Source organism: Orcinus orca, chromosome 14, assembly GCF_937001465.1.
Source record: "Orcinus orca chromosome 14, mOrcOrc1.1, whole genome shotgun sequence".
Taxonomy (NCBI): Eukaryota; Metazoa; Chordata; class Mammalia; order Artiodactyla; family Delphinidae; genus Orcinus; species Orcinus orca.
The window spans coordinates 13,921,000-13,937,189 of record NC_064572.1 but is presented as its reverse complement, the minus strand read 5'-3'; positions in this window follow the sequence as shown (position 1 = coordinate 13,937,189).

Sequence of the window (16,190 nt, the reverse complement as noted above, 5' to 3'; positions counted from 1 at the left end):
GAATGCACTTGAGGACACGGGGAGGGGGAAGGGTAAGCTGGGACGAAGTGAGAGAGTGGCATTGACATATATACACTTCAGAAGGGCTACGTCCTGGTTGGACCCTCACCAGGGAGAGAGAGACCAATTCACAAGTTATGCAGCTGTAGGTTTCAGCTGCAAATGCTAGCAAAGTGAGCAGCTCCCAGATGGACAAGAAACATCACCCCCAAAGACCAGAGCACCGCTAAGCACCCCGATCCCCCCCGCCACACGAGATGTGTGTTAAGCCTCACCCGCTCCATATACCATCCTAGAGAGAGAAGGGTGCAGAAAACATATCTGAGAGATGGAGCACTTTTAGTCAGGCTCTGGACAAAACCAAATGATCAGATCAGACTAAACTTCAAGCTGGGATGGACATTTAATTATTTTTGTCCCACCCTACCAAGTTGTATTCTGAGTTTAAATCCTACAGCATATACACAAAATGCTTCTTGATCAGAGGACTTGGGGGCAGTGGGAGAAGTAAAGTGGGACCATTTAACATCAAGGTCACTATTTCAACAAAACAATTTTAGAAACCCCCTCCGGGGGATGGTCACAGTGGCTTCTCTTGTGGTTTCGAGAATGGGCTGGATGGATTCCGAAGATTCTCAAACTGTTTTGGTGTCACTAGCTTCAAGTCGTGGAGTTTCACAGCCTGCAGGGTGCTAATTAAAATCAATATCAGCTCTGCTAACCTGCCACCACACCCCCAATAAACAAAGGCACGCCCTGGTCTGTCAGCCACATTGGACGCTCAGGAGCGGTACTGAACTGTAAGTGAAAAGCTGTCAGGGCCGAAACTGAAGTGGGCAGAGCTGTGAAGGGCTAGTGAAGCATGAGCTGGGGGTGTGCAAGATGTGGAGGCTGCCCTTTTCATCTGGGCATACCCGGGAGCCCCGGTGCACTTCCTGCTTGGGATGAAGAAATCCCTCCCAAGAGGAAAGTCCACTAGCCCAAGGCGTTTTCAGGTAGAGGAGGTGAGTCTTTGATGATGAAACGTTCATTGTAAAGAAACAGAACAGTTTTTTAGATATGACACCAAAGTGAACAGCATGACTGACAGATGCGTGGCTGTCTTCAAGAGCCCTGGGAATCCCAGCTCTTAACAGAGACCCTGCCCTAAACAGAGCCCCATCACCCAGTCCCACTTCACATTAATAAAGGCAGCCAGTAGACATGGTCATTGCCCAGGTAGTTACCTAGTAAATACTAACAGGCCAAAAGGCAGCTCTCAGTGACTGGCACGCAGAAGGAGCACACAAGACAACAGTTGCTTTTCTTCCGGGCATTTGGGTCTCCCCAAGTGGGAGGCAGTGTGCGGGGGCACAGGAGGGAAGGGTGACACGCAGATGTTCAGACCCAAAACCTGAAGAAAAGAGAAGCAGCTGTGCACGGTGCAGTGGTTCATTCTTATGTCCATTCGACATGCATTGATTGGACACTGGTCGTGTGCTGGACACGATTGAAGTATGGAAGGTACAGCAGCAGACAAAGCGGTATGCTTGCCCTCGTGGAGCTGATGCTCTAATATAGGAGACAGACAGTAGCCGACACGGACTAGAATACCAAGTAGCGATGTGTGTTAGAAGAAAGTCGATCAGCAGGCTAGACCATGATGGGGTGGAGGACAGAGGAGCTGCCCTTTTATGAGGCAGCCAGTAACATCTCTCCAAGTGGTGATATTTGAGCAGGGACCTGAATCTTGCTGGGGAGGGAGCCACGAGACCCTCTGTGTGGAGAACATTCCAGCAGGAGAGAGCAGGACCAGGGAGGCTGGGGCTGAGAGCACGCTGGAAGATGAGGACAGACCCAGGGGCTGGGTCCCACAGGGTTTAGACCTGATTCTGGGGGAGAGAAGTCATGGAAGGGTTTTGAGCCACAAGGCTTGTAGTGAACGCCAAGCAGAGCGCAGGATGCAGGGGCAAGAGTGGTAGCACAAGTGCCATTAGGAGACCATGGCCGTGACTCAGGAGATGGGTCCAGGGAGCCAGAGGGGCATGAGAAGGAGCTGGGCTTCTCAACGGGGGTACATTTGCTGAGAGAGGCAACTGCACGTACTGATGGATTGGGTGTGGGTGTAAGAGAACGAGAGGGGCAAGGATTGGGGGCCTGAGTGTGGAGGGGTACCTGGCTGACGCGGGGATGGGCTGGGGGGCTGTGGTGTCTCCAACGAAGGTCACTGAGCATCCAAGGGCAGAGAGAGAGAGACAGAGAGGATTATATCCGTGTCTCTCCCCTCTCTTCTCCCCATTCTGCACCAGTTCCTCTTCCTTCATCCTTCATCGGTCTTCACTAGCTCTTGCTGTCCTCGCTCTCTTACCCCCACACGCATTTCTCCGTCTCCCTGTGGCACAAGTTCCCCTAGGAACACACCTGTGTCCCCATCTGACCCCGCAGGGCGCCTTCTGTGGTGTCTTCACAGGCGCTTAAAGCAAATTTCCTCTCTCTGGTGAAATACAAAAGGTCGAGCTTGAAACGTCCTTGATGTGAACGCCGCTCTTCCCTGTGCACAAGCCCCTCCCCCAAACCTTCCAGACAGGTTTCTAAGCCTCAAGGCTTTGAGGAAGACTTGGTGCCCACTGTCAAAGCATGAAGTTTACAAAGGTGGGAAGACGGGAGGACTAACTCCCTCCTTCACCCACAAGACACCAGTCTTTTGATTTTCCTTCATCACCCGTTCGTTTCTCTCTTTATTCCTTCATCTCCATGTCAGTATTTGACAGGAACAAGAGTGAGTCATGAAGTTTCCTTCCATTTCCAAAACAAACCTTTAACTTTGGAATGAAGAGGAAAGAATATTTTTTTTCTAAACCAAGAGTGTAAACCGGCTGGACTGTTTTGTAAAATGATCACACCCTCTCAACGCTTCGCAGATTTGCCTGCTACCAGATGAGTGTCTTTTCCCTTCTTTAAATCAACTCAAGTAAATACACAACACTCAGCCAAATCACATCCGCTAGCAGGAGGATAGGTTTTGAGATGTTTTCTTGTTAATTGTTTACCTTCATCTGAGACAGAAAAGGTGGCTCATCAGAACAAAGTTACTAAAAGGATTTTCAGGGGCTGGCAGGGGACCGGCTGCAGCTGGAGGTCTGTTATGTAACTTTTGTTACATGTCTCTTTCCAATTTCAAGGTGTTCAGCAGACCCTGACTAATTAAGACGGGAATTGATTTATGTGCTTGGGCATCCCACCCAGCTGCGACAAGCATTTCAAACTCTGCGTTGGAAGACATTCTCATTGCTTCTTTGGTAATGCAGAGCCCTCGTTGGATGATAATGACAGTCCTCTGTTGTCACTCTGTGAATAACGGAGTAAATTAGAACATGACCCACGGAGGCTCGGTGCTCATGTGATCCTCTGGATGGAGGGACTCTGGTCCAATGACTTCAACGCATCCTGACTCTCCCTGGACACGTCCAGTGAGAGCCAATTCACAACTGTCGGGTAGCTGTTTGCTGTAGTTCAGCTGGGTCGGAGTCAAAGGCAGTTATTCACACAGGTATTTCCCCCTTTGGGGATCCCAGTGGGGACATGTGACTCCAAGGAGCAACTCGAAAGACGCCCATCCAAGTCTGTACTCATCCAAGGTCAGAATTCTCCAATTAGAGCTTGCTCCTTTGAGGTTAAGAGATTGTCATGATCTTTTCATTATTATTTATTGAGCAAACATTTTGTGCCAGCCATTGTGTTATCCTCCAGGACGCAACTTCAGTAAGACCTATTCTTGGTCCACCAGGGGCTTATAGTCTAGTTCATTACATTTTAATTACTCTGAAATAGGCAAAACAGTACCGGTCATTTATAACTTTCATCAATCACACATTAATTTATTCAATGAAAATTTATTGACTAGAAGTGACAGTCTAGTAGGGAGAGAAACATGAATAAGTCATTGTAACAGGAAGTTACAAGGGCTATAATAAAGCATCACTTATTTACTTGATCCTTTTTAAGGTAACTGGGCAAGGAAAGCTTTCAGAAATGTTAATGCAGAAAACCTAAGGGCACTGAACACCTGTAGCAGTGGGAGAAGGATGCTGCCAGGAAGATCTCTTCCTTTCTGATTCTGGTCAAGGGTAGCTCAGCCTGTTGCCAGCTGATGGACTCCAGGAGTCTCTGCACAAGAGCTATAATCATTCTCACCTGTGAAGGTGGTGGTGTGGCTAATGAGAGGTTTTGTGGTATTGGCTTAATGAGGTGAAATGATTAAAATGTAATAAGCACATTTATTATTTTAATATGAATCAGTGCTTCTAAAGCCCCTGAAAAGAATTTAATCTCCAAAATAATTTAAGCCCTTTCTACAAGCTCCTTCATATTATTAAACACACCAATTTTTTTTTCTTGGTATAAGTCACAAGCTTCATCCTCCAAATAGTGCCAAGCATATGAACAGCCAGGCTAAAAGTAATTAAGTTTTATTGTAAATTGTTCTTTGGGCTTTTCTGAGAATCCCAAGGAAAGGCAAGGAAGAGCAGACCTCCTGCTAGAATCAGATTCTGATGGATTGGGATGAAAGAACTATGTTTTGGGTAAAACCAAAGATGATGCTTTCTGGCTGGAAGTCCTGCCTGACTCAGCCCGATGCAGGCAGGCAGGCAGGCAGGCAGGTTTGTGTTTTCTCCAGTCACTTGTTGCCTTTGCACCTTCATGCATCAGGCTGAACAGAGAATCAATAACTAGGTGCCTAGCAGGATTTTTAAGGTTATCACTCCCAATCCTTCATTTGATGGTTGCTTAATGTTGACCATATTGACTGAATTGAAAAGTTGCCTTCTGCTGCAGGTTTGATGAGTTACCATTTTCTGCCAGATAAGGAAGTTTCTACAAAGGAAGAAAAATTACTTCTCTGGGATCTTCTCTTGTTCTACAGAAACAGAAATGTAGCTAAGAGGCTTAAAGTGGAAACACCAGACAATTCAGCCTTCACCGAGGACTATGCCTACTTATTTCTGACAGAAAATTCCTCTTGTTCCATGCATATATTTTGAAAATCACTTTTCCTTTCTGTAAGAAAGAATTTTTAAGGTGTATTTTCTTTGAAAACTCCAAAGCAAAGCAAAATCTATTAAATACCTGGGATATGGTCTTAGAATAATCCTAAGCAAGAATCAACATATGTCAAAAGATGTCACTATCAGGGCTTCCCTGATGGCGCGGTGGTTGAGAGTCCACCTGCTGACGCAGGGGACGCAGGTTCGTGCCCCGGTCCAGGAGGATCCCACATGCCACAGAGCGGCTGGGCCCGTGAGCCATGGCCGCTGAGCCTGTGCATCCGGAGCCTGTGCTCCGCAATGGGAGAGGCCACAGCAGTGAGAAGCCCGCGTACCACAAAAAAAAAAAAAAAAAAAAAAGAGTGAAAAAAGATGTCACTATCAAAATTCTGATTTATTTTACAATAAATTCCTATTTATCAAAAGTGTATCTAAATTCCTGGATATTTAAAAAAATTCAGATTAAAAAGAGTTACCAGAGAGTGCCAGCTTTGGCAATAGTCATGCCTCCTTTCCATACCTGTAACTGTTTTCTCCAACAGTGAAAAACATATGTTTTACTAACGAAAGTAGTGTTTGTTTCAGCTTTATTGCAGTATAATTGACATATAAAATTGTAATATATAAAGAGTGTACATGTGACAATTTGATGTACATATATTGGGTTGGCCAAAAAGTTTGTGCTGAAAAATCCAAACGAACTTTTTGGCCAAGCCAATACATTGTGAAACGATGCCCACAATCAAGTTAATTAACACATCCATCACCTCATACAGTTACCTTTTTGTGTGTGTGTGAGAACACTTAAGTTCTACTCTCTTAGCAAATTTCAGTTGTACACTATAGTATTATAACAATAGTCACCATTTTATACATTAGATCCTCACACATTATTCATCTTATAACTGAAAGTTTGTACCCTTTATCCCCATTTACCCACTTCTGAGCCCTTGGCAACCACCATTCCACTCTCTGTTTCTATAAGTTTGATCTTTTTTTTTTAAAGATTCCACTAATAAGTGATACCATGCAGTATTTGTCTATTTCTGTCTGGCTTATTTAACTTAGCCCTCAAGTTTTGTCTATGTTGCTGCAAATGGCAGGATTTCCTTTTTTATGACTCAATAAAATTCCTGTGTGTGTGTGTGTGTGTATCTCAAACTTTCTTTATTCATTCTTCTGTCAACAGACACGTATGTTGTTTCCATACCTTAGCTATTGCAAATAATGCTACATTGAATATAAGGACTTGGAGGTACAGATATTTCTTCAAGATAATGATTTTATTTCCTTTGGCTAAATACCCAGAAATGAGATTGTTGGATCACATATTAGATCTATTTTTAACTTTTTGAGGAACCTCCATACTGTTTTCCACAGTGGCTGTACCAATTTACATTCCCTCCAATAGTCTACTAGGGTTCCCTTTTCACCACATCCTTGCCAACATTTATTGTCTTTTTGATGATAGCCATTCTGACAGGTATGAAGTGATATCTCATTGTGGTTTTGATTTGCATTTCCCTGATGATTCATGATGTTAAGCACCTTTTTATGTGCCTATTGTCCATCTGTATGTCTTTGGAAAATGCCTATTCAGGTCTTCTGCCCATTTTTTAATTGGTTTATTTGGTTTTTGATATTGAGTTGTTTGAGCTGTTTATATATTTTGGATATTATTAATCCCTTATCAGACATATCATTTGCAAATATTTTCTCCCATTTAGTATGTTGTCTTTCATTTTATTGATTGTTTCCTATACTGTGCAAAAACTTTTAAGTTTCAGGTTCCATTTCCCCTGCCTGAGGAGACAGAGACAAAAAAATATTGCTAAAACTTATGTAAAAGACTGTACTGGCTATGTCTACTTCTAGGAGTTTTAGGCTTTCTGGTTTACAATTTGGTATTTAGTCCATTTTGAATTTATTGTTGTATTATAATGTGAGAAAATGTTCAAATTTCATTCTTTTACATGTGGCTGTCCAGTTTTCCCAACACCACTTACTGAAAAAACTGTCATTTCCCCATTGTATATTTTTGTCTCCTTTGTTGTAGATTAATTGACCATATGTACATGAAGTTATTTCTGGGTGCTCTTTAATTAATTTGGTTCAATTAATCTATGTGTTTGTTTTTTATTTGTTTTTGTGTCAGTACCATACTGTTTTGATAACTGTAGCTTTGTAGTGTAGTTTGAAATCAGGAATTATGATACTTCCAGCTTCCTTCCTTTTTCTCAAGATTGCTTTGGCTATTTCAAGTCTTCTGTGGTCTGTACAAATTTTAGGATTATTTGTTCAAGTTCTGTGAAAAATGTCATGAGCACCTTGATACAAATTGCATTAAATCTGTAGATTGCTTTGGGAAGTATGGAAATTTTAATAATATTAATTCTTCTAATCCATGAACATGGGATAGCTTTCCATTTATTTGTACTGTCTTCAATTTCCTTCATCAGCATCTTATAGTTTTCAGAATATTGGTCTTTCACTTCCTTGGTTAACTTTATTCCTAGGTATTTTATTATTTTTGATGGAATTATAAATGGGATTGTTTTCTCTTTCTGATAAGTTCATTATAAGTGTATAGAAAAGCAGCAGATTTCTGTACACTGATCTTGTATCCTGCAACTTTACTGAATTCATTAGTTCTAATAGTTTTTTTGGTAGAAACTTCAGGGTTTTCTGTATATAGTATCTGCAAATAGTGATAGTTTTACTTCTCTTCCTATTTGGATGCATTTTCTTTCTTTTTCTTGTTTGATTGTTATGGCTAGGACTTCCACTACTATGTTAAATAGAAATGGCAAGAGTGGTCATCCTTGGCTTCTTCCTGGTTTTAGAGGAAAAGCTTTCAGTTTTTTACCATTGAGTATGATGTTGGCTGCGACTTTGTCATAAATGGCTTTTCTTACGTTGAGATATGTGTCCTCTATGCCAATTTTGTTATAGCAAAAGCTAAGAGAATTCAGCACCACCAAACCAGCTCTACAACAAATGCTAAAGGAACTTCTCTAGGCAGGAAACACAAGAGAAGAAAAGGACCTACAAAAAAAAAAAACCCAAAACAATTAAGAAAATGGCCATAAGAACATGCATATTGATACTTACCTTAAACGTATATGGATTAAAGGCTCCAACCAAAAGACACAGGCTTGCTGAATGGTTACAAAAACAAGACCTATCTAGATGCTGTCTACAAGAGACCCACTTCAGACCTAGGGACACATACAGACTGAAAGTGAGGGGATGGAAAAAGACATTCCATGCAAATGGAAATCAAAAGAAAGCTGGAGTAGCAATACTCATATCAGATAAAATAGACTTTAAACAGACTTTAAAATAAAGAATGTTATAAGAGACAAGGAAGGACACTACACAATCATCAAGGGATCAATCCAAAAAGAAGATATAACAATTATAAATATATATGCACTCAACATAGGAGCACCTCAATACATAAGGCAACTGCTAACAGCTATAAAAGACGAAATTGACAGTAATAATAGTGGGAGACTTTAACACCTCACTTACACCAATGTACAGATCATCCAAAATGAAAATAAATAAGGAAACGGAAGCCTTAAATGACACAATAGACCAGATAGATTTAATTGATATTTATAAGACATTCCATCCAAAACCAGCAGATTACACTTTCTTCTCAAGTGCGCATGGAACATTCTCCAGGATAGATCACATCTTGAGTCACAAATCAAGCCTCAGTAAATTTAAGAAAACTGAAATCATATCAAGCATCTTTTCTGACCAAAACCCTATGAGATTAGAAATGAATTACAGAGAAAAAAACGTAAAAAACACAAACACATGGAGGCTAAACAATACGTTACTAAATAACCAAGAGATCACTGAAGAAATCAAAGAGGAAATCAAAAAATATCTAGAGACAAATGACAATGAAAACACGACGATCCAAAACTTATGGGATGCAACAAAAGCAGTTCTAAGAGGGAAGTTTATAGCTATACAAGCCCACCTCAAGAAACAAGAAAAATCTCAAATAAACAATTTAACGCTCCACCTAAAGGAACTAGAGAAAGAAGAACAAACAAAACCCAAAGTTACGAGAAGGAAAGAAATCATAAAGATCAGAGCAGAAATAAATGAAATAGAAACAAAGAAAACAACAGCAAAGATCAACAAAACTAAAAGCTGGTTCTTTGAGCAGATAAACAAAATTGATAAACCACTGGCCAGACTCATCAAGAAAAAGAGGGAGAGGACTCAAATCAATAAAATTAGAAATGAAAAAGGAGACGTTACAACAAACACCGCAGAAATACAAATCATCCTAAGAGACTACTACAAGCAACTCTATGCCAATAAAATGGACAACTTGGAAGAAATGGACAAATTCTTAGAGATGTATAACCTTCCAAGACTGAATCAGGAAGAAACAAAAAATATGAACAGAACAATCACAAGTAATGAAATTGAAACTGTGATTAAAAATCTTCCAACAGGGCATCCCTGGTGGCGCAGTGGTTGAGAATCCACCTGCTGATGCAGGGGACATGGGTTCGTGCCCCGGTCTGGGAAGATCCCACATGCTGCAGAGTGGTTGGGCCCGTGAGACATGGCCACTGAGCCTCGGCATCTGGAGCCTGTGCTCCATAACGGGAGGGGCCACAACAGTGAGAAGCCCACGTACTGAAAAAAAAAAAAAATCTTCCAACAAACAAAAGTCCAGGACCAGAAGGCTTCACAAGTGAATTCTATCAAACATTTAGAGAAGAGCTAACACCCAACCTTCTCAAACTCTTCCAAAGAAGTGGGGAGCAAGAAACACTCCCAAACTCATTCTATGAGGCCATCATCACCCTGATATCAAAATCAGACAAAGATACTACAAAAAAAGAAAATTACAGACCAATATCACTCATGAATATAGATGCAAAAATCCTCAACAAAATACTAGCAAAGAGAATCTAACAACACATTAAAAGGATCATACACCATGATCAAGTGGGATTTATCCCAGGGATGCAAGGATTCTTCAATATACATAAAGCAATCAATGTGATAAACCATATTAATAAATTGAAGAATAAAAACCATATGATCATCTCAATAGATGCAGAAAAAGTTTCTGACAAAATTCAACACCCATTTATGATAAAAACTCTCCAGAAAGTGGGCATAGAGAGAACCTACCTCAACATAATAAAGGCCATATATGACAAACCCACAGCAAACATCATACTCAATGGTGAAAAACTGGAAGCATTTCGTCTAAGATCAGGAACAAGACAAGGATGTCCACTCTCACCACTATTATTCAACGTAGTTTTGGAAGTCTAAGCCACAGCGATCAGAGAAGAAAAAGAAATAAAAGGAATACAAATTGGAAAAGAAGAAGTAAAACTGTCACTGTTTGCAGATGACATGATACTATACATAGAGAATCCTAAAGATGCCACCAGAAAATTACTAGAGCTAATCAATGAATTTGGTGAAGTTGCAGGATACAAAATTAATGCACAGAAATCTCTTGCATTCCTATACACTAATGATGAAAAATTTGAAAGTGAAATTAAGGAAACACTCCCATTTACCATTGCAACAAAAAGGATAAAATACCTAGGAATAAACCTACCTAGGGAGACAAAAGACCTGTATGCAGAAAACTATAAGACACTGATGAAAGAAATTAAAGATGATACCAACAGATGGAGAGATATACCATGTTCTTGGATTGGAAGAACCAATATTGTGAAAATGACTATACTACCCAAAGCAATCTACAGATTCAATGCAATCCCTATCAAACTACCAATGGCATTTTTTACAGAACTAGAACAAAAAATCTTACAATTTGAATGGAAACACAAAAGACCCCACATAGCCAAAACAGTCTTGAGGGGAAAAAACGGAGCTGGAGCAATCAGACTCCCTGACTTCAGACTATACTACAAAGGTACAGTAATCAAGACAATATGGTACTGGCACAAAAACAGAAAACATAGATCAATGGAACAAGATAGAAAGCCCAGAGATAAACCCATGCACCTATGGTCAACTAATCTATGACAAAGGAGGCAAGGATATACAATGGAGAAAAAACAGCCTCTTTAATAAGTGGTGCTGGGAAAAGTGGACAGCTACATGGAAAAAAATGAAGTTAGAACACTCCCTAACACCATACCCAAAAATAAACTCAAAATGGATTAGAGACCTAACTGTAAGACCGGACACTACAAAACTCTTAGAGGAAAACATAGGAAGAACACTCTTTGACATAAATCACAGCAAGATCCTTTCTGACCCACCTCCTAGAGTAATGGAAGTAAAAACAAAAATAAACAAATGGGACCTAATGAAACTTCAAAGTTTTTGCACAGCAAAGGAAACCATAAAGAAGACAAAAACACAGCCCTCAGAATGGGAGAAAATATTTGCAAATGAAGCAACTGACAAAGGATTAATCTCCAAAATATATAAACAGCTCATGCAGCTCAATAGAAAAAAACAAAAAACCCAATCCAAAAATGGTTAGAAAACCGAAATAGACATTTCTCCAAAGAAGACATACAGATGGTCAAGAAGGACATGAAAAGCTGCTCAACATCATTATTAGAGAAATGCAAATCAAAACTACAATGAGGTATCACCTCACACCAGTTAGAATGGGCATCATCAGAAAATCTACAAACAACAAGCGCTGGAGAGGGTGTGGAGAAAAGGGAGCCCTCTTGCACTGTTGGTGGGAATGTAAATTGATACAGCCACTATGGAGAACAGTATGGAGGTTCCTTAAAAAACTAAAAATAGAATTACCATATGATCCCACAATCCCACTACTGGGCATATACCCTGAGAAAACCATAATTCAAAGAGACACATGCACCCCAGTGTTCATTGCAGCACTATTTACAATCGCCAGGTCATGGAGGCAACCTAAATGCCCATCGACAGATGAATGGATAAAGAAGATGTGGGACATATATACAATGGAATATTAGTCAGCCATAAAAAGGAACGAAATTGGGTCATTTGTAGAGACGTGGATGGATCTAGAGACTGTCATACAGAGTGAAGTAAGTCAGACAGAGAAAAACAAACATCATATATTAATGCATATATGTGGAACTAGAAAAATGGTACAGATGAACCGGTTTGCAGGGCAGAAACTTAGACACAGATGTAGAAAACAAATGTATGGACACCAAGGGGGTAAGCGGCAGCGGGGTAGTGTTGGTGGTGTGATGAATTGGGCAATTGGGATTGACATATATACACTGATGTGTATAAAACTGATGACTAATAAGGACCTGCTGTATAAAAAAAATAAAATAAAATTCAAAAATTAAAAAACCTGCCTTTTTTTTTCATGTGGAAGTTTTGTCTCTTGAGAATCTAAAGATAAATCAAGTCTAACTGTCTTTAAAACCAACAATCCAACCCAGCATTGACAAAAAAATTAGACTTTTGTACCCAAATAAGCAAGTGGATTCTGCTTCTATGGATGTTCAAGTTCACAGGTATTCTCATCTGTAAAGATACCTTGCACCTGAAAAAAAAAAATACGTGTAAAAATGTGCTACTCAGCACTCTCACAGTCTGCAGATTGAAACAGCCTTTTGGAAAGTAATTTCGTTAAACACACCAACAGTTCTCAATGTAATGCTCCTTTGAGTAATTCATTCTTAGGACGTTCTCAGAGATGTGGACAAAGGTGTAGTGTTCATTTATGCTCACACTTTTGTAACCTACAATGGTAAAAAGTTAGAAAGAGCCAAACGTTCCACAAGGAGGAATGGTTATATAAGTTATAGCATGTATTTAGAATAGATTGTTACATAGGCTTAAAAAAATCTTTGAAGAATTTGATTTAAAACAAGGTGGGAAAAAAGTAATATAAAAATAGATATGTATAAATTGTAATGAGATATCACTTTACACCCATTAGGATGGCTATTATCAAAAATAAAATAAAATAAAATAACAAATGTTGGCGAGAAACTGGAGCCCTTGAGCACTATAGGTCATAATGTAAAATGGTACAGCTGCTGTGGAAAACAGTATGGCAATTCCTCAAAAAATTAAACATAGAATTACCAAATGATTCAGCAATTCCACTTCTGGCTATATACCCAAAGGAAATGAGAGCAGGGGCACAATCAGATATTTGTACACAATGTTCATAGTAGCGTTATCCAAAATAGCCAAAAGGTGGAAGCAACCCAAGTCTCTATCAATTAATGAATGGGTATACAACATGTGGTGTATTAATACAATGGAATATAATTCAGCCTTAAAAGGGAAGGAAATTCTGACACATGCTACAACATGGATGAACCTTTTAGACATTATTCTTAAGTGAAACAAGATGGTCACAAAAGGACAAATACAGTATGATTCCAAATATATGAGGTACCTAGAGGGGCAGATTCATAGAAACAGAGAGTAGAATGGTGGCTGCCAAGGGTTGGGAGTAGGGGGAGAGGAAATGGGGAGTGACTGTTTAATGTGTATACAGTGTTAGTTGGGGAAGGTGAAAAAGTTCTGAAGATGGATGGTGGTGATGGTTGCATAACAATGTTAAGGTACTTAATGCCACAGAGCTGTGGCACCTAATCACTTAAAATGATTTAGATGGTAAATTTTATGTTATGTATATTTTAACCAAATAAAAAATAACACTGGTACATGGATATATACAATATGTGTATGTATATTATATATATAATATGTACGTGTAGTGTATATACTATGTATGTGTAGTTTTATATATACAGTAACATATAAGTCATATTACAAAAGGTATGTGGTAAGTAGATTGATAGGTATAAAAATTGATACATTCATCGTATATTCATTTCCTGTCACTGCTATAACAAATAACCATGAACTTGGTGGCTTACACAATGTACATTTATTCTCTTACAGTTCTGTGGGTCAGAAATCAGTATCACTGGGCCAGGATCAAGGTGTCAGCAGGACTGCCCTCTTTCCAGAGGCTCTGGAGAGAATCCATTTCCTTGCTTTTGCAGCTTCTGGGAGCTGCCTCCTTTCCTTGGTTCATGGCCCTCTCCTCCATCTCCAAAGGCAGTGGCACAGTGTCTTGCTTCAGTGGTGACTTCGCCTTCCTCTTCTGTGTCAAATCTCCCCCTGCTTCCCTCTTCTAAGGACAGGTGTGACTGCACTTAGGCCTCACTGGATTAGCCAGAATAATCTCCCCATTTCAAGATTCTTAATCACATCTCTTGTCATATAAAGTAATATTCACAGGTTCTGGGGACTAGGGCGTGGATATCTTTGGGGGCCACTACTCAGCTTACCCACACAAGGATGGACAGAAGGAAAGAAACAAGAAAAGGCTATGGAAAGAAATATAATAAAACATTAATACTAGCTAAACGGGGATTATAGAATCATGAGTTGTTCTCCTCTGCATACCTTTATATAGTTTACAAGCTTTTTGCAATGAACAAGTTTTATAATGAAAAATGCTACCTATTTTCATGTGAACTTTTAAAATAATGCAAATATAACGTAGTGTATTTGGGGTGCTTTTCCAGGTGTGCTGTGGATTTCACTAAACTACCCATCATGTCTGATAATTCACCTCATGACTGGAATAATCCATTTGTAAAACGTCAAACCTGTAACAGGAATATTGTCCATAATTGTAGAACCAAAACAAGTTTCCCACTTATGTCTATTCAGGACTCAATCCCGTCAAAATTAAAATAAAATTGCTATAAAGAGAAGGTTAATGTACAGAAATGTGATGCTACATTTGATAAGATACTTGACAAAACCCAAATCACCTTCTCTTAATTAGCAATGGCCTTGATTTGCACGCAGTTGGCTCATCCGTGATATTTATAGCTCCCTCTGGAAAATTCCCCATATCACCACTATTACATTGCTTGCCCCTGAACTCCCCTTGTGCCTCTGGTATTCATAGAGTCACACACATTGTCTATAAATGAGGTATGTCTGATGTGGTGTTGCATTCATTTTTCCGTAAAGCATGGAGAAAATAAAACATCTCCCAAGGGTCTTCATTATCATTCTTCGGTTAATGAAGATTTTTTATGTTAAGCCAGGCACATGCTGGATGCCTTCTGTGGAGGACTTCATCCAGGCACATGCTCTATCCTGCCAGGTGAGTGCCAGCATCACTGTCATCTTAGAGAGGAAGAAGCCGCAGTTTATCGAGGCCATGTAGGTTGCCCAATGTCACCCAGCTAGTAATTGTTGGAGGCGTGGGGGGAAGGCATTGGTGAAGAGTACAGAACTTACGCTACAGCTAATCACACACTTGTCCACTGAAAGACAAAACCATTCACCTCAGGCCAGACGGTTCATTAACAAACACCTAACATCTGCTCTCCTCAATCTCTTCAAAGTTTCAAAACATGCAAAGAAAGCAGAAGAGACAGCTCTTGCCCTTTTATATTTTAAGTTTATTTTATTTACTTTTTAAAAGTCTTTATTGAATTTGTTACAATATTACAGTACTGCTTCTATTTTTTGTTGTTGTTGTTATGTTTTGGTTTTTTGGCCCTGAGGCATGTGGGATCTTAGCTCCTGGACCAGGGATCGAACCCGCACTCTCTGCACTGGAAGGCTCTAGAGTGCAGGCTCAGTAGTTGTGGCGCACGGGCTTACCTGCTCTGTGGCATGTGGGATCTTCCAGGACCAGGGATCCAACCTGTGTCGCCTGCATTGGCAGGCGGATTCCCAACCACTGTGCCACCAGGGAAGCCCCACCTCCTCTGCTTTTGAATCTGCAGTGAAGGATGTTCAAGACGTGAATGATACAAAGTACTGGAGGGAGTCAGTTCACTACTACTCTCCATGAGGCCCGGGAATGTGACTCATTGTACACCCAGCCCTTAGAACAGGACCTGGCCCAATAAATGTTTGATAAATGAACGTATAAATGAATGGATTGAATGAATACGAATGAAGGCACAAATGCCATATGACAGTAAATTCTTCCCCTCTTGGGGATCTCAGCCAAAGCAAAAGGAGAGGTAATCTGTGCAATCAGCATTTTCTCTCTCTAGTATCATCAGCATTGTTTGAGCTCATGGGAAAAATGTTTAAAAGGTAGATGTAAATGGTTTTTCCCCTATTATAGCAAATTTTAGCAGTACAAAATAATCAAAGTTTTTCAGATTTTTACCTTTC